We start from the raw sequence: 27,576 nt of genomic DNA, 5'->3' as shown, positions 1-27,576 counted from the left end.
TAGGTAAGCCTATGACACAAAGACGTACTAGTATTCGATATTATAATTCAATTAAACTTGACATTCGACATTCTATTGTTTATATTTTTGCTTGTTACACCTTGTATAACATAATCGGCCAAGAGCATGTCGGGCTATGCTCAGTGTAGGGTTTCGTAGTTACCATTCTGTCTATATAGGCCAAACGGGGGCTATTAGTAAGTATCATGTACATTAAAGCATAAGGGAGTACCTTTGCAGCAGCGCTTTGTACGTCTTTTTACTAAGAAAATAATATTTTTTGCAATAACTCAAAAACGACTGGACCGATCATGTTCGCTATAGTTTTAATTGAAAGTATTTATTAAGCTTTTCTTTCACGATTTTTTTCATATTTTTTGGATCCATGGATCAAAAGTTAGAGGGGGGGCACATATTTTTTTTCTTTCGGAGCGATTATTTCCGTAAATATTAACTTTATCAAAAAATGTTAATTGAAGACATTATTCGGTTTGTAAGACCTTTCTAACGATACCCCACACTGTAGGGTTGAAGCAAAAATAAAAAATAAGTTCAAAAACCCGACTACTGAAAATCGCGCTCTAAAAAGTATGAAACAAGATAGAATTCTTATCTGAAATTATTATACAGGAAAATTATAAGAGATCATTTTTTTTTTATATTTACAGAGATATTCAAAGGATCGCCGTGGACGTATGCCACGATTATAAACTTTAATTTTTCAATTAAATTATTTTTTCACGGCCATTTAATTAATTTTGGGGTCAGGATTTCGTTACTTACTAATAATATTTGAAGTCACTTTATACCCGGTGTGGCCTGTAACACGAGCAAAGAATTAAAACATAGATTGTACTCCTAAAACGGTGACACTTTTGTTCAACAACTTTTAAAAATTATGAAGTATTTAGACTCCCTATTTTTCATACAAAATAAATATTATCTTCAATGGACGCCATCGCCACGCCATATCATTGTAATTGACGTTGCTTGTCACACTCCGAGCTTGTCACGCCTTAAACATAACAAAATTCGCAATACATTGCATCTTAGAATAAACTTTAAAGTGTATTAAAAATCAAACCACAAGTTATTTTTAAAAGTCGCTGAACAAATGTTGGTCAGTATGAGGAGTACAGCCTACAGTTTAATTTTTTGCTCATGTTAAGCCCCCTCCAGACTATGCGCGTGAATCACGGGCGAAGCCGCGAACGCGAGTGTGGAGTCGATTTCGCTGTCTGCGAAAATCGACGCCACACTCACGTTCGCGGCTTCGCGCCGCGATTCGCGCACGAGTGAGGAGGGGGCTTTACAGGCCACACACGGTATTACTTCTGCGAGGGCGTCCTCAGTACAGAAATGCACGCAGAGCGCCGCATATATCGGGCTACGCCCGACAACCTTTGGCGCCTGGCTCTGGAACGCGTACAGCGAGCCTCGTACGTCGGGCTACGCCCGACTCTTTTAGTATGAGGGCGCCGAAAGCGCCCGGCTTTGGAACGCGTACATTGTGCCTCGTACGTCGGGCTACGTCCGACACATTTAGTATGAGGGCGCCGAAGGCGCCCGGCTTTGGCCCACGTGGAGCGCGCCACGTCTGTCGGGCTACGACCGACTCTTTTAGTATGAGGGCGCGAAGGCGCCCGGCTTCGGAACGGCCTCTTACGTCGGGCTACACTCGACTCTTTTAGTATGCTTTTAGTATGAGGGCGCTGAAGGCGCCCGGCTTTGGAACGCGTACAAAAATCCTTCATGTATCGCCGTAGTCGCGTAACACGCGGATAGATAGAATCCAGAGCGATTGTAGATTCGTAGTTCGAATTACCTAACAGATAAATTAATGTTTTATCGGGTGCATGCAAGCAAAGCCGGGTGCAAAAGCTAACAATATGTATATATTTGAAATGTGCTAATTGAGCTCTTTTAAATTATATACAACACGTCATCATTACTTATTTTTATTTTTTTGGTTCGTGACTTTATGACCTCTAGAGGGCGCCGTGTTCATTTTTTTTGCATATAGCCTATAACCAGCGGACGATTAAAACGATTCGAATGACACGTCGTTTGTCAAATTTCAATGAGTACTTTAGAAGTTATGAGGGAACAGATGAACATACATACATACATACCCATATACATACCGGTCAAAATCATAACCCTCCTTTTGCGTTGCCGTAGTCGGGTAAAAAATTTCACCCCCACTTTACGTACGGGAGGTACCCTAAAAATTTTTTTTTTACATTTTATTGTACGACATGGTCGGATTTATTAATTTATATAACCATGCCAAATTGCAGCTTTATAGAACTAACGATCACGGAGCAAAGCCTTGGACAGACAGACAGACAGACATGGCGAAACTATAAGGGTTTTTAGTTGACTACGAAACCCTAATAAAAACGCTCCAATTTCCGCACCCGGATATTATTAAAGTAATGCGCCGACTTACACGATCCAGTTACGAGGCTTTATTCCCGGATTCAGTGAGTCGGCAGAAACAATTGGCTGAATTCGTTTTTATTTTACCCGGCCAATTGTTCCCAGTTTCATTCAACTTTGACAATAAAACAATACAGCGGAATCCGTTCCTTCGTGTTGTTCGCTTGTCAAGTGGTTCATTCAACCTGAAAACAATCATTATAGGAGGTGTAGGTAACAGATACGGGAATTGTGATATTGATGCCAATAGGGGATATTACTGCAATGTTCTGCCGCCAGAGTGCAGCACTACCGACTCAGTAAATTCATAGACTAACTTATACATACTGTGTCTTAAACTGTTTTTTGACCACTTCTCACAGACAATAAAATATGACATTGATGCTTCAAGTCAAATACAAATAAAAATACAAATAGGTACAAATTCTTTATTTCTGAAATAGAAAAATAGCAGTGTTATACTTGGTCAAGCAGATCTTGTCAGTAGAAAAAGGCGGCAAATTTGAAAAATGTAGGGGCGATGGGATATCGTCTCATAGAAAACTTGAATTTCGCGCCTTTTTCTACTGACAAGATTTGCTTGACCATCTATAGTTATGCTGACTCCCACACTAGGCATAGCCTGTCCTGTGGGACAAATAATACGGCTTACAGTAAAAATAATGATATAGTATCGGTTAGTTACAACAATGGGTTTTTGAAAAAAGAGAGACAATTATGTAATTGCTTAGGTATTTTAATTATTAACCCCCTTATTCATAAACGCGCTACAAATGTAATTAGCTAATAATCGTTTTGTCTTTATCTCTCATTTTGACTTATGTAGGTATTTGTAAGAAAGGGATAAAACATAATTTAACTAAATCAGGGCCGTAAAGTTTTATGAATAAGGGGTTAAGTAGGTAATGTAATTTTCTTTAGTACCTATATATTACTTAGTAAATTGTAATTCAATAATCAATTAGGTAACTTACAAAAGTGGGGGTGTCTCCTGCTGCTGGTAGTAATTTATTCACCAAACAACATTTTCACCAGAAAAATCAATTTTCACTTTTGTTTTTCTGCGGTGACTCTATTCTTGTATTTTGTAATCTCTTCCTCGGTCTATACCTATGTTAGAGACCTATGTTAAACGGCCGCATATTACTGTAATCCTTTTCACCATAAATCGCCCGAGTGAAGTGACCCCCATTCCGCTCGATTACTTATCACTCCCGGGCGAAGGTCCCGCGAAAAGTCCTGACCAGCGATAAGGAAAGCTGGAAAAAATCTATCACTGTGTGTTACGTGAAACTTTAGTGATGTGACTATTACCACAGAATAAATAATAGTACTAGGTACAGAAGACTCACTCTTTAACAAAACGCGTCTGTTACGGTACATAGTTGGCGACAGCGCTACGCGCGGCTTATGACATTCCCCAAAATTGGTGTGGAACGAATGTACTTTTAGCTACCTGTAGCAAAGCGACGAAATCGCGGAGTGAGCCACGCCTGCTATTACTGAGTTGCCTATTGGCATCTATGGGACGTATTCGAACAATGCTTATAAGACGTCACAGCGATACGATACCGATCTGTCAGTCAAAACTAGTCAAAAGTGTCATTTCTTCAACCAAAAACGTCACTTTTGACACTGACAGATCGGTATCGAATCGCTGTGACATCTTACAAGCATTGTTCGAATACGGCCGTATATTTCCGTTCCTGAGAATAATTCAGGCGGCAATATTTCCGGGAAAGCTTAGTAGATACGCTACGCGGCTGACAAACAGAAAAAAAGATTATTATCCTGACTAAAAGTAAAAAAACCTTTTTGACACCTTTTGGAAACCTTTTTAAAAATAAAGAGTCAAATAAAAAAGAAATTCTTGTTCTAATTACCTATTTACATATGTACATACCTACTTATATACTTACTTAATCCTACTAAAGTCGGACCACGTTAAGTGTGCCAGTCTATGCAATAGTCTGTTCGAGAAACGGAAAACGGTGAAAAATAGAGATAATACTCCTAAAAATACGTGTGATACTGATACCTCATTAAGTCATTAGATTCGTAATGATGTCTAGAAAAATGTATTCGAAGCGTGTATTAGTACACAAAAAATATCAAAAGTTAAAAACAAAAAAAGGGGGAAAAAGTAGATATTTTTTATTTCCCTATATAATATCTCAAAAAGTATTAATATTTAAGAAACCAAAATTAATAATATAAAAGGGGAGGATATTTTCAATCAAACATTCTATACTTGCAGAACTGTATCTCCAATATATTTTTTTTTATTCAACGCTGAACACGGCCCTCCGCGCCTCATTTTCGAGAAACGCGCGCGGCGTGAAAAAACGATTACGTAACATTAAATATAATTTTAAAGATATTAAATATTGATTGAAAAATTTAAAAAAAATATGGTGTATTTAAAACATGTTAACAAATATGTACTACTTGTATAAATTTATCTTAAAGCTATTTTTTCAATAAGTTTTGCAATTGTTAATCAACAAAATTTTCTCGAACATCCTCCTTTATTGAAAACGAAAAAAAAATATAAATAACTATTGTAAAATGTTGTCGCTTGCTAGAGCCATTCTCATATACATGCTTAATAAGATCACATTATAAAAGTTTTAATAAAGTTAATTTGCTTAAAATAAGTTTTAGAATAACATTGACGAAAAACTAATAATCAAGGTAAAATGGTAAAATATAAAACAATATTATAACCAAACTATTATTTTTTTCAGAACTTTCATAACGTGATCTTATTAAGCATGTATGTATGTGAGAAGGGCTCTAGAAAGCGAGGAAATTTTACAATAGTTATTTATAAATTTTTTTTCGTTTTCAATAAAGAAGGAATTTTGAGAAAATTTTGTTCATTAACAATTGCCTAACTTGTTGAAAAAATAACTTTAAATTTCTGCAAGTATTACATTTGCTGACATGTTTTAAACACATCATATTTTTTTTTTAATTTTTCAATGAATATTTAATACCTTTAAAATTATATTTAATGTTACGTAATCGCTTTTTCACGCCGCGCGGGTTTCCCGAAAATGAGGCGCGAAGGGCTGTGTTCAGCGTGGAACAAAAAGTATAAATAATGGAGATACAGTTCTGCAAGTATGGAATGTTTGATTGCAAATATCCTCCTCTTTTATAATACAAATTTTGGTTTCTTAAATATAAATAATTTTTGAGATATTTGGGAAATAAGAAAAATCTACTTTTTTCTCCCTTTTTTTGTTAATAACTTTTGTAATTTTTTGTGTGCTAATACACGCTTTGAATACATTTTTCTAGGCATCATTATGAATCTAATGAGGTATCACACGTATTTATAGGAGTATTATCTCTATTTTTCACCGTTTTCCGTTTCTCGAACAGACTATAATGTTACTGAAAGCTTACGATGTAGCTTATAAAATTACTCGTAAATAAGCCTAAATCAAAGGAAAAAAATCGTTTAATTTTTTACGAAATATGTCAAGCCTCCATTAAATCTAAGTCCTAAATGGTAATTTGGTAAATGCAAAATGAATCAAAGATATGGGTGTTCTGGACTGAGCAGAGGATTAAAAAAATATCTTTGCAACTGCACAAATCACTACGCCAAACTCCAGTGAAGTCCAGTGACGTGGCAAAAGCCGAGAATTTGTTCCATCTACCTAAAATTGTTCTTTGCTAAAATTTCGATTAGGGGCTGTGTGGTTCTGCTGGAGATTTTTTATATTTGCAATTTTTAAAACGTATTTTTTTACATTTTCTCTTTTATGTATCTTAGCAAAAAACGTATGAAATTACGAAATCTACCAAACTCTTGTAATGTTCTGTGTACCAGGGAAAAAAGTGGTATTAAAACAAAAACAATTGGTGTCGTCGAAGCTAATCGCATACTTTTTTATTTTTAGGGTTTTCTTACCCAAAGGGTCAGAACGGGACTCTATTACTAAGACTCCACTGTCCGTCTGTCTGTCACCAGGCTGTATCTCATGAACCAGCTAAGACAGTTGAAATTTTCACAGATGATGTATTTCTGTTGCTGCTATACTAAACAACAAAAACAACAAATACTAAAAAGTACCGAACCCTCGGTGGGAGTTGCACTTGTCCGGTTTTTTTAGGTACATAACTATATCGTTCAAAATTAGGTAGGTAAATGAGTTTAACATTGTTATTTAAATTTAAGAAAATCTTACCGCTTACAGGGATAGGGATAGATCTAGGGAATGCAATCTCGCACCAAGATTGGCGATTCGAGATCTCGCACGAAAAATCTGAATCAAGATTGGGTGTTTCGAGATCTCGATCGTCAGACTTTCGAGATCGAGATTAATCTCGACGAGATCGAGATTTGACAAATTAATTAAAAATATGTTATTTTTATCAAAAATCCCTAAAAGATCGTATACTACTTATTTAGAGTATGTTATGCTATATTTTGAAAATAAAAACAACTACTTAAATCAATATTTAATAAAAAAAAAAACTTTTATTTAAAAAAATAACAAGAAATATTTGCATTTAAGTAAGAAAAAGTGGTAATAATTATTTTAAATTATAGTTGTAAGCAGAGGCACTAACATGCGTAGTTGATATTTTTGACAAGCACTGAGCAATTTACAAAAAAAGAAGGGTAAGCAAGTAAAAATCATGTAAATAATTGTAGGTACGCTTAGTTCGTCCGTTTCTGTGCCTTTATCGTCAGCCTAAGCCGCCACACACAAAAACACTGCCTGAACATCATGAATCTAAGGTCAAAAAGATTACTCAAAACATAGTTATTCACACGGATCAATCTTTCAATCTCGTTCGAGATCTTGAAAATATTAATCAAGATCTCGACCGAGATTGCCAAAATCGAGATTTCCTATCAACGAGATTGAATCTCGAAAATTCGTGCGAGATTTCGCGAGATCTCGAAATAGCGAGATCGAGATTGCATTCCCTAGATAGATCCTTTATGGGAATGAGCTGGCCTTTGCACCCTGTATTTATTGTTATAATTTTATCTTGTCTTATCTACAATAAATATTTTACATTATATACGTACATAAAACCCGTTTTCTTCGGTTGAACACAGAAATCTCCTGTAAAGTACTTACTGTCCTAGTACCTACTGTACAGGTGTTCAAACATATCTAAATGTAGGTACCTATTAGCGGGCCGCTCGTCAGAATATGTAATTTTCCATTGTGTTGGAAACGTGTACATTATTAATGTTAATAATTTTACGCCAGTTACGGCCATTCAATTATATACCTAGTGAATCTGAATCCCGTGAAACCACAGCGTGAAACTCTGAAATGCTGATTGTATCTTTATCGAAAATCAATAGTTATGTTTATTTGTTCCTTATTAATCTTTCAGTTAAATAAATAGTTGTACCTATATCATGTTGCCGCGATATATAACGATATAGGTATTAAAAGTTTTTGAATGTGGTAACCCACATTTAACAATTTAACTGCTATATGATTGTGTTAGGGACAAAAAGAGGACAGGGAAGGCCGACCCCATGTAAATGGGATAAGGTCTGGGAAGAAGAAGAAGATAATATGTTTGTGTTAGTAAAATATCCGAGTAGGACCCGTATGCAAATGTATGATTGAATAACCTACCTACCAATGGTAGCTTACCAAATTTGCTTTTCCTTCTTCATCTTCTTGAAATAAAATACATAAATGGGGCTACCGGATTAAGCGCTATCACGAGAAAAAAATATAGCTAACACTGATTTTGTAATTCGAAAGATGGAAAATCTTAAACAGTCATGATAACCTGGCATTTATCTATTACAATTTCCCGTACCAAGTGACCTGTTTTCCGTGTGCATGGTGTATTTACTTACCTAATTAAAACAAAGTCAGCATTGCGCTAGTAGTTGGGGAGCCGACGATGCTAAATGTGTACTACTCGAGCGTCGTACAGACCTATTGGAATCGAAATATAAGACGATAAAAAGAAAAAAAGTTATATAAAGTTTTTTTTTCAGCCAGCCGGAAAGTGTCTACAATTTTTTTTAAATTTCGGGAGGTTGGTGGAGGGTTAAAAAATCGTTAAGCAGTTTGTGGGTTTGGTCGTTTTTGTCCACGTTAATGCTATATTTTTTCTATAACGTAATATAACACTTATTTGTAGGCATTTTCTTAATTTGACGAACACAAGTTTGACGCCTAATTTTTACATTGAAACCGTCAGATTAAGGAAATGCGTGCAAATAATTATCAGATTTAGTTTAGTAATAGCACAATTATAGCGTTACTTTGGAGTAATATGACCAAATCCACAATCTGCTTAACAATTTGTTGAACCCCCCACCAACCAAGGGCTCAACATAGATGGCTAAAAGGGGTAAAGGTAGACTACACGGTAGCAAGATATCACTCATATCTTAATCTGACGCGCTTGAGTAAACACAAAAATCCCCTCTTGGGCTCCCCTACTATAGGTTATACGTAGCGCAGCGAACACACCCGACATCATTAATCTAGGTCGAGTCCTATTTGATTAAACAGGTAAAATGTAGCGCAGCCAAATGCAGGTGCCTTGCAACTACTCCTAGCCCGCTTTAAGGCAGAACCAAATTAGAAGCGTAGGCACCTTTTTCCAACTTGCTGCATAGCTGTCACATTGGTGCGTTGCGTGCCCTACGCATTACGTTACTCTGCGTCAATATAATTGCATAAGAATATACTACAACCGGCGTATTTACGGTGTAATTCGAACTTGCACACCGATATCAAAATTTTGTCATTTTGTTAGGTAAGTAGTGTAAATATAGCGGTTCTGGCTCACTTTAGGTAAATATCTTTTGGGGCCATTTCTGGGCTTGTTTTGTATCGGTACATGTTCTGTATCACATGTGATGTAGCTCACCTAATGGGTAATTGAAACAGCTCACTTTGAATATATGTTTCCATACAAGATTGTTAGTTTATTAAGGTAAATGTAAGACGACTACCCTAATTATAGGTATTTACTCATATGATTGGTAGGTATGTATTTCTGCACTTGTTTTGTTATCAGTACATGTTCCGTGTTATGATATCTTTGTGGTTTTCCTGTACTCGCGGGCAATTATAAAATAATTAACTTCGAATACTTATTTCCATACCAGATGCTCTGTTTTTGTTGCGTTCAAGTGTATTTGTTTTAATCAAATATAGCGTGGGAGTGATTTGGCCTATTCTGTTATCAGTTACTACAGCATATTTTATTCGCTATTATCTAATTGCGTAATTGGGTCACTTGTTCCTCTATTTGCATCGGATGTGTGTTTTAACAATTTATTGTCTTCATTATTCTATAGACTAGCAAACACTGCGAACGTATAAATTAAAATAAATAGTAAAAATGGATTACGCTATTGATTTATGTGTTAGATTATGGTTCAACAACGAGGGAATTACCTATAATTATAAACGTACGGGGCACGGAACAGAAAATAACATCCTCTTTATTTCGAGCGTCGAGGCGCTCGCCCCCGACATCGATATTAAGAAATGGAGTGCGGCGCGGAAGGAGCTGAAAAAGGTTCTGGAGGAGCAGCTAGCTGAGCATCCGGCAGTGACGTTGCACTCGGATTACCACGCGGAGGGGATCCTGCAGGAGATATTAGTTAAATATCAAATTAGGACATTCCTTGCAGTGCCGTGCAAACAAACAACAACCATATGGAAAGAAGGGGCCATATGGTTCATGGAAGTGAAAAATCCCCTAATAACGAAGAAACTCTATGTGTTTGTAGACTATTAGTGGATTGTGTTGTGTATAATTAAAATAAAAGTGTAAGAGTTTTTTAGCATTCATTTATTTTATAATGTCCCCATGCTAAGGTTTTGATACCGTCATCTAAGATGAATCTCTTTTCATCTCTCCCACAGAGAATTTTTTTTCTTTTAATTTGAGTAAACACGTTATGCTTATCACTAATCAAGTTATATAAGTCATCATACAGCGGTTTTTGGCTTAAATCTAAACATTTGTAATATTTATTAAAATTTAATCGTCTGACAGCAGCAGCGCTAACACCTTTATTCTTTTTTATACACTTTCTGTTATTGTCTTTGGTGTATTCGTCTAATACATAAGCATACATTTTCGATCTTAATGCTACAAATTCTCTCACAATTATACCTTTGTTTTCATCTTTCATCACGCCTACGACTTTTTTATTTACCTGTGGTAACCCATATACATTATTTTCCGGAAGGTCTGAAGTGTCAAATCTACTTTGTAAGTCTGGCTTGATGTCTTCATAAAAGTTGTTTGTTTTTATATCATAAACAAAAGAATCGGTGTCAGTGTATAACAGCTTCACATTTTCACCATACTTAGGTAGGATATAATCATAATGAAAATTGTACATTAAAGTTTTACTTAATTCTAGCACGGTAAAACCAACATAAATGGGTTTGTTATAGACAATTCTAGATTTCTTTAACTGCACTGCCACTAGGTCTTCGGAGAAAATAGAAGCGCTGTGGAAGTTTGGTTTTGAAATATAACGTTCAAGGCCATATTTACATTTTCTTCCTGTTTTTACACTGTTCCAACGGGTACACAACTTCACATCGACCCTTTTCTCAACATTTTCAATTGTTTTTCCAAATATAGAGTTATTCATAAGTTTGAAAAAATCCTTTTCAAAAGTGTTTTTCGCCTCTGTTCTCATTTGGGAATTCAAATCAATGTATGATCTTAACCAGGGTGATTGATTGAAAGTGAGTACTCTGTGAATTTTCTTACATATTAATCCTTTTTCAATACACTGTTTGAGGTTAGCACAGTGTATGACGTAGTTGAATTTGTTATCTAAAGTAAGTAATAACTTTTTAATTTTGCCCTCAAATGGTATTTTTGTTTCGGCACAGAAAGGATAATCATTGTGATAATCATGTATAGGTGAACCAGGATCTATTGAGGGTGCGCCATGTTACGGAAATTTGTTGGTACTAATTTCTAGCAATGGCAACAACTTTAATAATAGACAACATCTACCCTCTATGATAGTTGTCAATATTGACAATGTAAACATTGCTTTGTCTAGTTTCGTGTGAATTATTATTAGACTGCAATAATCATGCCGAAAGTTTTAGATTTTACAGAGAAAAAGTTGTAAACGGTGTATATAGTTATTTATTGAAAAAAAAAAACGTGCGGGAGAGAAATTTCTTCCATTAGAAAACATAACAAAATTACCACCTGAATTGACGGGTAAGTTTCAAACTTATGGACAAATGTCACTATAGTCAGGTCGTCACGATTTGGTTGATGTCTTGTAATAATTTGATTTGTGTATTAGGTGTATCGCATGCATCGGTATCACGGATTGCTAGCGAAGGGCGTAAGGGCGGAATTAAACGACCAAACCTAAAAAAAAGAAAACAAAAAAAGAAAATAGATTTGGATGATTTTGATTTATGTGTCATACGTCGTAAAATTCACGAATTTTATAGCGTAAAAACCGAAGAAATATCCAAACATCAAACTTCGCACTTATTAAAGTTGTCGGAATAAAACAAAAATCATCTGCCAATTTCCATTGTCCCCACTATACAAATTGTTGCTATATAAAATTCAAAACGAGCGCCCTCTTGACAATACTCCCAAAATTCTGGTTTACCTATAATATGGATGGATACTCTAAGTCAACTTCTAATATATATCCAATATCAGAATCTATCTCATGTGACAATACATCAAACTGCTTAATCTCTTCTTCACTCATCCACCTGAAGTTATTGATTGGGAGTGGACGTCGCATAGCATCACCGTAAAGATTGTTTATATCTAAATATATGATAAAACTGCTATCCTGGTTGATGTCATAGTCTTCCATAAATTTATTATTAGCTTTACCGTAACGATTAGACGCCTGGCTAAGACCACCTCTAATACCTTTCTTTATAAATTGAATAATTTCGTAGTCGGTAAGCAATTCAAGACATACATTAGTATGCTTTAACATTGCATCCCAACTCAAACCTGGAGCTGTGACATATTGGCATGGATCTAGTTGGTAAGTATCTATACACACCTGACGAAAGTTTTCAAAGACTTCTGCTAACAGCAAAACATCTGTTTTGAGGTATAGATCAGCGTACTCTCCGAGAGACTTTATGTTGAATTCGCGCCATACATTCTGCGCGTGTTGATAATCTTCAATGGAGACGCGTGAGTCGGTGAGTTTATTATAGAATGCGGAAGGCTCGGGTAATGAAGTTTCTTCTAACTTGCCCCAGTCGCTCACATACTCATAAGGGAAAACCCCTTTGCGTGTTAACAGTTTCATATGTTTGTCTTGTTCGCTTTGATCGTGAGACGGCAAGAAATTCGGTAGTATCTTGAACTGTTCGCGTGAAAGGTTTTTGACTAATTTATCCAAGCTACTCGACATAAATTTATACGAGTCTATAAATCTTAGCGCGTAATCACCAATTCGCTTATCGATTGAAATGTATTTTTCCTTGTTGATGGGGATGCAATCTAAGTTTCCATCGGCCTTGGCCAATTCTTTAATGAACAAATGGCAATCGTAGCCACTCAGATTATGGAAGATGACCGGTATAAACTTTGCTATTTTAAAATTTAGATTACACGCGTTATGTGCTTTTCCCCTAACTTCACCTGTCAAGTGACAATGATCAGTCACGTGAACCTCATCTTTTTCTATTGTTTTACTGCAGATGTGGCAAATGTTGGAGGCAACACCCCCATCACCCGAGCTATTATTCTTTATAGGTATGACTTTTTGCAAAACTTCTATAATCCTCCTCGCGTCTTCATAAATGCATTGTATGAATCTCTCGACACAGTCTTCACCGCGATAAATAACAAATTTTGATTGGTTCTTATCAAAATCGCAATGAAGATAATAAGAAAAACTACACGGCACGTGTTTGTGGGTGTTATAAGTAGTAGCGGTAGTATCACTGTTTCTATCTAAGGGAACTAAAATTGACTCAAAGTCAGCATAAATTACGAATGGTACTTTCATCATATTTTTAAAGTTTTGAAAACGCAAGATTTTGTCACCTTCCTTAGGTAGCTCTATTAGCGAATGTCCACAACCGATCGTCTTATGAAGTTCAAGTTTGTTTTCACTCGGGAAGTGTTGTAGACATCCATGGCACAGCCAAATTTTATGTTCAGATCGAGTTATTTGCGAGCGCACTAAGCGAGATAAGTTCTTGATCCAACAATAATGTGACAATGTCCCCTTCTCATAATACAATAAATCCACATAACGTTCATAAGATACTTCCGAAATTCTTAAAGGTACAATTATCAAATCTCCGCCGTCCTTTTTAGAATTCTTTTTCTTAGAGTCAATACCGTACACATTCACACTGATCTTGTTTAATTTTTCAAACTTTTTAATACCTAAATGACAAACCGGGAGTTCTATACCGTTAATTTGTAAAACGTCCTCATGGCGCGGGTACAAGGAGGGTCGATCACAATTTTTGTCCACAGGATATAGGGCGCTAACAACAGCCCAAAAAAAGCACTTATTGTCACTATTTTTCACATTAACACACGCTTTTTTCACTTGCACTGCTTTCGGGAGGGGTATGTATGATGATCCTTTGAGCGGTTGATATTTGTTGATGTTGACTTCGATAAACTCAATTTTTTCAAGCGACCACCCGCTGTCCCGCTCTTGAAAATCTTCGCACTTTTTTAAAATGCATAAAGTGATATGTTCATAGAACGATGGGAAATCTACAGCATCCATATGTAGAGACACATTTTGAGTATTAAATGACTTCAAATCACGTATTATTTCCCCTTCGGGGTCGGTCTTCATAAAAGTACAAAATAGTTCCACGTTCACTTTTACATGTTTGTGGATTTTTAATTCGATATCAATCACTTTCTTTATCGTATCTTTAATATGTAACAAGTACATTTTAGGATCCAATATTTTTGAGCTCCCATTAATTCGGTAACTCACAATTCTACATCTGAAGGCACTATTCACAATGTATACGGCGCAATCCTTAGATTTTTCTTGAGTACACAGTAACTTGTGACGTTTAGTTCTCGAATGAGCTATGAGACGGTTTGATAAAACATCTTCATTACAAAAGTCACAATGATATGAGGATGACATGGTGCGCGATGTGTGCGTATGGTTCAAACAAAGGTTTGTTTGTATATAAGTATGTGCACATCACCTCACTTTTATAACCCAATTTTTTTTTTTTTAAAGGTACCTAACCATTTTGTGGTCAGAGCTGATAAGGGTTTCTATGCTAAAATAAATAGGTCATATTTTTTTTCTTAATCAATAATTTATTTTAACAAACCGCAAACATTTACCATTGGAAAAAGTAGGTATTACATAGAAGGTCAGCAGCGTAACACTTTATTTCCGAGTCAACAACATCATTAATATTGCATAATCCATGTATAATGTTGCGTGCTTCTTGAACGTTGGTGGGGCGGTGTGTCTTAAAATGCTTCTTGAAGAAGTTGAGGCGGTTCTCGTAGGTCAACTTTAGCTTGTTCAAGTATTCAATTCGAGCGTTAATACACTCCATAACGCGTTCAATAAGTTGCCATTCCATGTGATTTATTACCAGAGGGTTATTTGAGTTATCCGAATCAACAAGGAAAAGCATTGGTGGAGAGATGCACATTCGAATACAATGACGATCACACCGAATATGATGTGGCGGCGCACTTAATGGGTTTTGATAAAACTTTCCAATGACGGCAACTTTCTTCACAAACATCGTGTCCCATTCTTCACATGTGAGTTCGTGTTGTCCATTTAAATTGACGCAGGTTTGTAAGCTCATTTTACCTTCAATAAATTGCAGCCTCAAATATACATAGATATTTTTAATTAGAGTATGATGACATTTCATCTCCAGATTGTAAGCACTTTTACTCAGCTCACACCCGTTGTCATTCTCAGTGGAATCAATCGATGGGGCGTAAGAAGGTAAATAAATATTTGAATTATTCATTTTTCTTTTGTTTTTTTTCTCAAGTTTCACACATGCGTTAACGCTTGAGGATAGTTGGCGGTGAAGTGGAGTGTGTGTATGTGCTTTCTTTTACTGTATAATTTTACGTGTAGTACTTGTGAGGGCGTTGTACTCAAACAGCGAATCGTTTATAATAAGACAATATGCTGTGGTGTTAGCGGGTATGTTCTCTTTAAACTCCATTTCCAATTTAATATCAATGGCTCCCGAGTTGAAGGTGTCACACTGTCTTGATGTGTCAATGACTATTAATGGAGATTGTGTCTTGTAATGAGCATAATTTACTTGAGGGCTGGTATGATCACGGTTGTAGTACGATCGTTGGAAATTGGTAAATGCATCGTATAAGAGCGCATAGTTATTAGATTTAAATTCAGCCGAAAATGGATCGTATGGATAATACTGAGCGTTCAAATACACCCTGCAATTGGTAAGATTACAATGGTCGAATATACTCATATCTTTGGTCTTGTCGTTCCTACGAGCCGTTTGGAAACCAACAATGAGATAGCGAGGTTTCTCCAGCTGCGTACTAGTCTTGATGCACCAAATATGACGTTCTGAGGCAGGTAGTATGGGATATTCATACAGTTCCCACGTGCGAAACGCTATCTGAACCGGTATGCTCCCCTCAACGTACGACATTAAGCGTAGTTTCTCCTTATCAGATACTTTTATGACTGGCATCCTCCATATGATACGGGTGATTTCAATGACACCATTTGGAACCGCCGGTTTCGGTACCTTCTCCGGATCAACGGCTGCTAAATCTAAACAGTTTACATCTGTACTGGCACGGTTTAATATCAACTCGTGTTTCCCATTCATTATTACCTTCTTATAGTCCTCGGCGAAACCCAAGAAATGAGATAGCGGTATAGTTAAAGTAAACTTATCATGAATCTTTTTAGCACCAACTTCCCACCCCGCATTCTGAAGACTATAGTCCATTTCCTTTGTGTATGAGACTAGTCCCTTAATAGTGGATGTGATACCGCAGTTTCTCGCCCGATCGATCTCCACACCGTTCAATTCATAACGAATGTCTTGAAATAAAAATGCAGCACCATTGTTGACTAGTAGACATCCTTTCTCCACTGTGCCCTCCACTAATATTTGACTCTGACTCGGTAGTAGGATTAGATCTTGACGGTTGATACATATGTGGATATTATCGTTATTTTTAAAAGAGTCATTATACGGAGTGTATGGGTGAAATTCTATACTTTCTATGGAGTCATCAAATGACACCCGCTCACCAATGTCTAAGATAGATAACGAGGACATACTTTAAAACCGATACTCTGTAAAAATGTGCTATTTTCTGTAGTCAATTTCTTTGGTTGTTGTTGTTGTTGTTGTTGTATAAGTGGCTGCTGTCTTAGAGGAGTAGTTTTCACCTCGAGAGCAAGATCTCGACTGATAGTGTAGGGGTTGCTACCTGTGCTTATATTCTTATTATTATGAATAATCATTTTCTTATTTATTTTTTACGAATATGCAAACGCAGTGAGATGTTTTCACCTCGGAAATTCACCGTATCACCGGACTCGTTTACTATGCGCACTTCAATGTGTTGTAGGTTGGTGTTACTCTTCTTGACAGGTAGATAGATAATGTTAGATGGTTGTTCAATTATTTGATAACCGGGCGGGACGTCAGGTGAAAACTCGTGTATTACATGCGACGGCTTGTTGTTTACGAATGACCCCTCCACAATATTACACTCTATTCTTATAGTATTTGTTATGAGTATGTTGATCGATTCGTCTGACCAATGCACTGTTTTAGCTTTCAGCGTTTTTGGCGAATAACCAAAGAGTGATCCGATGCTGTTTGGTTTGTTCAAGTGAATATCCAATTTTGGTGAGTACATCATACACTTGGAGGTGTTGCTGTTTACAGAGATATCAATCAATTTTTCAGCGTCACCATTGGCCAGCTTTATCATTTCGCGGTTCAAGTGATTTATTATATCATTGAGCTCGTACGAACCTTCTGGAATTGTGATAACTTTATCTCCATAATGAAACAGGTTATTGGTCTTATCAACATTTGGAATAGAGTTGAACGTCTTAAAGTACACTAGCGCACACTCATAAAAACCATCACTGTCCAATTCTAGAGCCGGTTGAAAGTCTACATTCAAAATGGACTCATTGCTGTTAAGACTTATTGTGAATGAGGTTAATGTCATGACGAAGACGATAATGATGATGATGATAGTAACGATTATCGTGGTGGTGGTTTACAGACGAGGATCTTAGCAAGAATGAAAGCACATGTGTAATGTTTATGGTATTTATTTAAAACAAACGTTTAGCGCTCTTACATAGGAATTCCAAGCATAAATGTCCACAGTTTACAGTATTAAATTTCTGTAATCGATTGTAATTATACTCTACTTGCGTGTTGATGGCGGATTTCTTAATATAATCAATAAACTCCCTAGGAGGCCTCAAATCGCCAAAGCTGTCAAAATACAAGCAATAATCACCCTTCTTAACATAAGCGCACCAATGTGTACCCTCTCCCTGTTGCGTGTCCAAATTAATAATTCCAGTTTCATAGTAGTGCGGTTTCGTTGGAAGATTATCTCGCATGAAAACACCTCTAAAGTAGGGAATTTTCTCTCTACGCACACATCTTACTATATCCAGATCGGTGAGGGCTTTACCTTTTGGCGGCAAATCTAAGTTCTTGTTTTTTTTTTTTTAGCTCCTGCTGCTGCTGCTGGTGTGATGTAGAGCCCCATACCACGTTTATAAGGTGCTAAATATAAACCTTTACCGACAATTTTACTGCCGTTATTATTATTATTATTGTTTCTATTCTTTACCATTTCATAGATATTTTTAGCGGCAGTAGTGACCCCACCGGCTAAAGTTCCCGTGGCTGCTAAAGCGCTCAGTAGCGGTATCAAAGGTAGAAAGCCACCACGCTTAGGTATCGGGATGACTCTTTGTTTGCGTTGTTGTTGTTTTACAACTTTCCCTTTAACATATTGTTTTGCAGCTTTCACACCCACTTTGAGTAGTGTAGTAGGAGTAGTAGTAGCGGGTTTCTTTTTTGCAATTTGTCTTTTGACCGCATCGCGGCTTGCCTTTATAACTTTCGAAATTGGAACAACCCCCATTCCGCGTTTGACTTTAAATCTCATAATCTTATCTACCGCCAAAGAGGCTATTCGTTCACCGATAGAACTGTTAGTGGCGCTCGTGCGATTTCTAGCAGCTTCAGCCAATCGCAGGTCGGCTTGATGGCGTCCCTCTAATGTCTTGTCACGTGAGTAGGCAATATCATGTAATTTGCAAGCTTCATCGAGTGGGTTCACTCCTGGATCGTTACGAGCCAATCTCTCCTTCAATCTCGTACCGGGACCGCAATAATTGTAACCGGGTATGTGAAGTTCAAATGGTAGATTATTAATTAAATTATTAATAATACCACCACCACTGCTGCTGCTACTGTGATGAAGATGATGACGATGAGATGTAGATGTCGCTCGATGTGTCCGTCTTCGCTGTTTGGAATTATGATTAACACTAACCCCACCGGTGTGTGTTATCATATTAAGTATCAATAATCGACTGTGTGCACTTATAGCATGTTCTCGCATATATATATATATATATATATATATTAATCACAACACAGAGTCATACACAATAAAAAACACTCACAGATCACTCTCATTACATCCCCCTGATGATGATGATGATGATGATAATCCTCAAACTCTAGCTCCAGCTCCGTCTCCGTCTCTAGCTCCGTCTCCGTCTCCGTCTCCGGCACCGTCTCCGTATCTAGATCTAGCTCAATCTCTAGCTCCGTCTCCCGCTTCGACTCCGTCTCCGGCCGCTGCTGCTGCTGCTGTTTCTCATTTGATTCTTGTAATGATGTTGATGTTGATGATGATGATGATGATGATGATGATGATGATGATGATGATGATGATGATGATGATGATGATGATGACATGTTTGCAAGTATGCTTGTATGTGTGTGTCCTTGTGTATATATATATACACGTCCTTAAGATTTAATAGATCACAATAAAATGAAACTTAAAAAACAAAACACGTCGCTTACGGTAAAAGATTGGACTACGTCAGATGATTATGTGAAACTATGTAGTAATCAATCTACAAAAGCAGCAGCAGCAGCAGCTGTAACCCGTGTCTTCAAACATGGATCGTTGTTGGCAAACAATATTAGATGTCTCATCTGTGGACCCTCCAACTGTGGCAAGACTAATGTCCTGTTGTCTCTACTTTTAGATCCGAACGGTATAAAGTTTCATAATGTTTATCTTTATTCGAAATCATTAAACCAACCGAAATACAAGTTTCTGAGTAAAGTTTTAGAGCGGGCGGGTGATATACCGTTTCACACCTACAACGATAAGAGTCAAGTTGTCCCACCGGCGGAAGCCTCGGAAGACAGCGTCATCGTGTTTGATGATGTAGCGTTGGAAGATCAAGATGCCATTCGTCAGTACTTTGCCATGGGACGTCATCGTTGGTTAGATTGTTTCTACTTGTGTCAGACATACAGTAGGATACCTAAACAATTGGTACGTGATAATGCCAATCTTATATTGCTATTTAAACAGGACGAGTTGAATTTAAAACATGCCTATGATGATCACGTGAACACCGATATGAGTTGGGAAAAGTTTAAGAAAGTTTGTCGTGAGTGTTGGGAGAAAAAGTACACTTTTTTAACAATCGACAAGGAGAGAGACATTAATAAGGGTCGATATCGTAAAGGATTTGATGTTTTTATTATTGTATAAAGTTGAGTGTCATCTCCGGTTTATTATCAGTTTTATGTTGTCAGCTACTGAGGAACAACCTCTTTTAAAAAAATTATATACCTATCAACAACAACAGCAGCAGCAGCACATGCACTAAAAAGAAAATATGTTTGGTAATAAAAAGTTGAAACGGAAACTCATAGATTCCATTGAGAGTGTAAAGAAAAAAGTAAAGGCATTGCGGGAAGATAAATCATCTCTTGACACATCACTGGCTCAAACCTTTGAACCAATTACAAAACCGCTCAACGTTTTAATGACTAAAGCGTTAGAATCTAAAGGTAATAATGACAATGAAAATGCTAAACCAGAAGCAGCGTTATTAATGAATAACACCCCTCGTCGTCGTCATCCTCCCATGTTAATAAAAAAAACCTCCACACCATTACCAACGCCAAAATCACGTAAAAGGAAGAAAACCGAAGAAGAAGAACCCCATAGTGAACTGATTAAGTGGAACGATAATCTTCAAACAAAAGCACAACAGTTGAATTTTGATGATGATGATGATGATGATGATGAGGAAACTATGAAGTCAGCTCTCGAGAGTGATGATAATGATGATGAGAATAATCATAGCAGTGTATTAGATCAAAGCGATTATCAAAAATATCTCAAACACTTTTCTAAAACACTGAAAATACCATTCGGTGTTTATCTCAAAGAAAATAAAATGTATATTGGAGATAGTCAAATTAAAATAATCGATGATTTGATACATATCAAAGATTCAACCTTCAAAATGACACCTGGGCTAGGTGAACTTATCTTTCAAAAAATACCTAACAAGGATATCATTTCGAAAGACGATGTAAAGGATTATAATAAGATTTTAGACATTACAAACGCTCATCGTAGAGGATTCGCACCAAACGGTCAACTGAGCGGTGACAAAAGTTTAAAGTATAAACTTTTCATTAAGCACTCGCAAGAATCTAAGCTACATAAAGAAGGTGGATGTTTGAACTCTCATAGAAGCGATATATTGACTACTAAAACGTTTTATCCAAAAACTGATTATATCTATTGGGATGATCCAAACGAACTGGTTAGCCGTTTACAGCTTTTGGTCGCATCGCAGAGCGCCGGTAACACCTCCCATGCTAACGAGATAAACGCGATAGTTGAGGAACTGACTGAGGGTGGTATTATTTTAAAGTAAGAAACAGGATCCGAGGAAACAGACCCTCTTCTCCCGTTAGGAAACCTGTTCATCCGATCGGTTATCTGTTTTAAGTAGATCAGTTATCTGTTCATGTGGGCTAGGTACTCTATCTGATCTATATAAATATGGCTGAGGGCATCCTCCATTATTCACTTTCACAATGCCTCTTAACAAGTTTGGACAACACTTGGGTAGCAGCAGCGGCAACGCAACTCGTGACAAAATTAAAGTGGAAAAAGATTTAGTAATTTTTGAAAACAGACGGTTGAGTGGAATTCAAAAAGCAATATTCAAAACGGATGCTATCAACAAAGCTCAGTTTGATGAACAAATAATATTATTACTTGGAAAGATAAAGGGCAATCGTGCTGATATAAGAGATTTAAAAGCAAAGCTTGAAAAGTTATCAGCCAGAATTTCTACACCTGCACAGCCATCAGCATCATCATCATCATCAACCACACCAATAAAACATATTACACCTACACACATAAGAAACAACAACAAGGATGAGTAAAGCTCAGGTAGTTAATGAGATACATAAGTATGCGAGAAAAACATTTCCACGTCGCCGTTTCATTCAAAGAGGGTTCGATGACACATGGCAGATTGACTTGATTGATATGCAAAAGTACTCGAAAGCTAATAATAACTACAAATACATTTTAGTGTGTATTGATACCTTCTCGAAATATGCTTGGTTGCAACCGCTTAAATCCAAGAGCGCTGAAGATGTTACAAAGGCAGTGCGCAAGATTTTAAGTGAAAACGAGAGAAATCCTAAAAATATTCAATCCGATGACGGGAAAGAATTTTTCAATGTCAAATTCCAATCGCTTATGAGGCAACATAATATTAATCACTACTCTACATTTAGCGTTATGAAAGCTTCCATAGTGGAGAGGCTAATTAGAACCTTAAAACATTGGATTTGGAAACAATTCAGCTTGAATGGTTCGTACAAATGGACACAACTGATAAAGGATGTGGAATATTATTACAATAACAAACCGCATCGCACTATCGGCATGGCGCCAGCGAGCGTGACTAAAAATAACTCTTATCAGTTGTTGCATAATGTTTACAATAACATTAAAATGAAACCACGTGCCAAGTTTAAGGTCAATGACCCCGTGAGAATTAGTAAATATAAATCAACTTTCGCTAAAGGCTACACCGGTAACTGGACTACGGAAATATTTAGAGTGCTCAAAGTGCAAAACACTAACCCGGTGACGTATTTACTTGAAGATGCTCATCATCAACCTATTTCTGGATGTTTTTATGAGCAAGAATTACAGAAAACTAAACATAGTGATATTTATCTAGTGGAAAAAGTTTTGAAACGACGCGGAAATAAAGTGTATGTAAAATGGCTTGGCTTAAATGAAAAAAGTTGGATAGCTAAGGATAATATTGTTTAACTATTTTCTTTTTCTTAATCAATAAACTAACACCTTGTGATTGAATTGGGTTATATTTTAATTAAAACACCCCTATTTTTTTTTTTTACATATAAGATTTATTATATAAAGGAATATAAATGATTACAATTAAAATGTACACTCGCAAAGGCAGCATCAGCAATTACATTGAAAAAAAAAATACCTTAATATTCATTGGCATCATCATCATCATCATGATCAGGTGATGCTATGATGATTGGTCCAATCACACAAAGTATTACATTTAGTAGATAGTTAAATGATTTTAAGGTAAACATCACACGTGAAAACACTTCCGCTTCAACACACCCCAACAACACAATCCAATCTTTATAATTAAGTGATACACCACCCACCATCCCTTCCAATTCTTCATGTATATCATCCCACATTACGGTCATCAGGTAAACATGAATGTCGTCGAGGTGTCCTTCAATATATAGACGCTTTAATAGTGTTGATACATCTGCTCTAAAAATATGTAGCGGCATTCGGTGGCGCCATCTACTCATCAGCATATTTGTACTGAACGCACTTATCCACTTGTCTTTGTTTCTTTGATTGTATGACCTCCTCCTTGCGGGGGTGTCACTCTCATAAGCATCTTCATTACAGTAGAGCGGGTTAAGATTTTCTTTGTTCTCGTCCTTTTCTTGCGAACTGGTGGATGGCATGATGAGATCTAGAGGTGCTTCCGCTGCTGTTGCTGTTGCTGATTGTGGATGCTGTTGCTCTGAAGAGATGATGAGGTGGCTCTGAGAGCTACTTTCATTGCTGCTGCTGCCGTTGTTGGTGGTATCCTCGTTACCTGTTGGAGGGAAATATAATATTATTATTATTATTATCTAATTCGCTATACTTTCCAAAATGCTGAGGTAGAACAAGGTTAAACACTAAACAGAAATTTTAATGTTTTAGGTTGACACTATATAAAAAGGTATAAATATAAAGAAACAAAAATCTTACATTTATCATTAGATGATGGGGAAGAATCCATTTTTTTTAAATATTATTATGGTAACTCGAGCAATCTGTAAAAAGAAAAAAGACAAATTACTTACAATTTACTTCTCACTGCAAAACTCGAACAGCCATGTCTTATTTTTTGGCCCCATACACACAACAGACATATACCCCTTCTTCAACTCTTGGATGGCATCATCCTCTAAATCGTTAAATCTACAGGGCAGAGTTAAATGTCCCTGTTGCAAGACAACTATAGTTTGCATCTTGTTATCATCAAAGTGCGACTTTTTTTGGTAACAATCTAATATAGGATATGGTTGTTTTACCAACAAATTTTTAGGTTTAATCCAATTTACAATGTCGCTACCGCGTTCATTTAAAAGATTCATGTAGTTGTTATTGGACATAATTAAAGAATAATTAATTTTTTTACGTGCTTACCAATGTGTCAGTAGAAGGGGTATGGTCAATTGAAAGAAACTATGACCGAATCTGCTTTTTATAGCAAAAATGAAGGGAACGATTTCATATGTGGTTTAGAATGGAAAGATAAGGTAACCATGATATTACTTCTCACGTGATAGTCTGATTAGAGCTGTTATTGAAACGTTTGCGGTTTTCAATTTTATCAAAAAATATTTATAAAACATTTTAAGTAGAAAAAAATAATAATAAACGTACCTTGACGCGAATTTCATTATTCTCTCCGTACAGGTTTAGATGGTAGACGATCTTTACAGTAGAGATCTGCATTGGGATCTGATGTTATAATAGACATTTCTTCATCAGCCCACCGCCGCATATGCTCTAACATATACTCATACTGCTGACAGTCTTCACTCAATACCATAGGCTTCAGAGTGCTTGTTTTGACCGTTGTTGTTGTTGTTGTGGATGTTGCAGGTGATGACTTATGTCTTGTTGGGGTTGTATTGGTGGTGGCGACAGTAGTGGTAGCAGTCATTGGTTTAGGCGTAGTAACACTTAAAAGAGTGCTTGAACCCTGTTTCTTTTTCATTACTCGAACAGTCATCTCTATTCCATCTCCATCTTGAATGACCTGATAATATTCATTTTCCGTCCATGATTGTTTGACGCTAGTTTCACGTCTTACTCGTCTCCCATGTACAATAGAAGATGAAGTCTTCTCTATCGGCTCTTTTATGACCTCCATTTTAAATATTATCATATTACCATCATTGCATAATGGTAGGTCTACAATTTGATTATGTCGCACAATTTTCGATACGGTTTTTGATGTCATTGTTGTACCCCTTTCTCCCATAAAAAACTTTACATACCATTCAAACGAAGCCGCGTTGGAAGATGTACTTTCATCGAACACAATAGCCCTTTGGATATTCCACGCGCCCGCAGCACATGATGGGAAGTAAAAATCTTCCTTGTACGGTGATAAAGTAACATTTCTAACGTGATTATCATATACTGCATGTAATTGCAGCATAACACTTAGATGTAAAAAATTGGAAATGAACATTATGTAATCCGTATTGTATTGAACTATTGCGTCTCCTCAGAGCTCCTAATTCATACTGAGCTTTAGTTATTTTATTAAAACCTAGATCAACTTGCATAAATGCATATTCGATAACACTCATAGTCCTTGATCTACCGGATACGCCCACATTTTAACTATAATGCAGTAGATGTAATAAACAATTTAGATGCGTATTGATGGATTTGCAAATAACATTACCGAGTCTACCATTTCATACATCAAACAGCAACAATGTAACTGATAACAGAATAGTCAAATGATTCTCCCACGCTATATTTTATTAAAACAAAGGTTCACTTGAACGCAACAAAAACGGACCATCTGATATGGAAATAAGCATTCAAAGTGAGTTGATTTAATTGTCCGCGAGTACAGGCTCACCGCACATGATAACGGAACATGTGCTGATAAAAAACAACCTCAGAAATACATACCTACAACACATATGAGTAAATACCTATAATTAGGGTAGTCGTCTTACATTTACCTTAATAAATGAACAATCTTGTATGGAAACGTATATTCAAAGTGAGCTGTTTCAATTGCCCATGAGTAGAGGTACATCACATGTGATACAGAACATGTACCGATACAAAACAAGCTCAGAAATGGCCCCAAAAGATATTTACCTAAAGTGAGCCAGAACCGCTATATTTACACTACTTAGGTAGGTATATTTCGCGCGTGCAGTTCGCTCGTGCTTGTTCGTACACGTATTGGCGCGAACGAGACGCACGGTCGAATGATGTTGATGACATGTGCACCGGTACCCCTATACTTACATACACACTCAAAACCCGCACGAAAATGTTACCTGCACTTTAATTCTCCCAAGTTTTAGCCATAATGTTTACTGGACGCGACTCTGTGGCGCGACGCGATAATATAATTTATCTTCACACAAGTTTTGTTCGACTTTCATCCCTTATCTAAAATAGCTCAGCTCTAATATTATATTACAAAGTTTTTTATACATACTTTTGCAAAACCAAACTTCAGCCTGGATAAACCACTCTGGAGAGGCTGAAGGAAAATACTTGGATTATCTATATATTATTATATGGAAATATCTAATATTTCGTTTTTGAACACGATTAAAGCGTAAAGCATGGTAAATATAAAAACTTTTATTAATTGCATTTACATACCACACTAAAACTCTTCTAAAGTGGATAACTAGGAAAGGAGTATCTTTCCTATTTTATTCACAGGGTACCCATATTAAGGTTACCTAAAAAGTACCTAAACATTTCTTGAACAATTTAATTAACATTTACATAATGAGTAAATCCAGGATTGAACATTTTTGGAATAATTAACGAACATAAATAAAACTATTAGGTAGTCGAAAGAAAAGTTCTTAAACTAAAGAGAAAATAGACTACTTTAGTGCCCCAATTTCAAAGTGAAGGTAATAAGAAACGTCGTAATTTTCTTGGCTCAGTAAGAAAGGTGAAGTCGCGTTTTCAACCAGACTCCCTACCCTAGTAATTTTCCGCGATTTATCTTTGTGACTTTAAACCTTATTAACGTCTTTGAGAACAGACACCATAAACGTTTGCTATCGTAATTCTAGATAATGAAAGTACCCCTCTGAGGGAATATATTTACACTTTCGTAGGTACCGACTTAGGTATTTACCTACCTAAATAAATTAAATACATATGGTTAAAGTTTGTGTAGTAACATTAAATTCACACAAACTTACCTAGTAGTAACTAAAAGAAACAAGTAAACATACATACCTACCTGCTAAGTAAGATAAATTAGATAAAAAAACCACCACCACCAGTGAAACCTGTGTCGAAACGTCGGTAAATAAAGGTAATTGAATAAAATTCGCGTTAGACCCGTCTATAAATGTGAGTTAATAGATAAACAAAGTCTACCTTCAGAGAAATTTAATTCTACGTAAAAAATTATTTCTGTAAATGTTAGCAACACCTAGTCCGGGCGTGTGCACCGGATGCGAAGCGTGAAATGCAATTTTACTGCTTACCCCTTAAACCCCGTACACTCCAACTCAAATATCACCAAAATGGATTATGTTTCGTAGGAAATTAAGTTCATTTTGGAAAATATTGCTGAAGGGAGATAGTAAGTGCTTAGTGAATTTCTCGTGTTGCAACGAGAGTCTGCTTTATTTCCAGCCAACTCAGTAGGTCACCGTCGTCCACTTTGCCAGCCGAAAGTCATCTACAGGATTGAGGTCT

Source organism: Cydia splendana, chromosome 8 (genome assembly GCF_910591565.1).
Source record: "Cydia splendana chromosome 8, ilCydSple1.2, whole genome shotgun sequence".
Classification (NCBI taxonomy): domain Eukaryota; kingdom Metazoa; phylum Arthropoda; class Insecta; order Lepidoptera; family Tortricidae; genus Cydia; species Cydia splendana.
Note: the sequence above shows the minus strand (reverse complement) of the source record.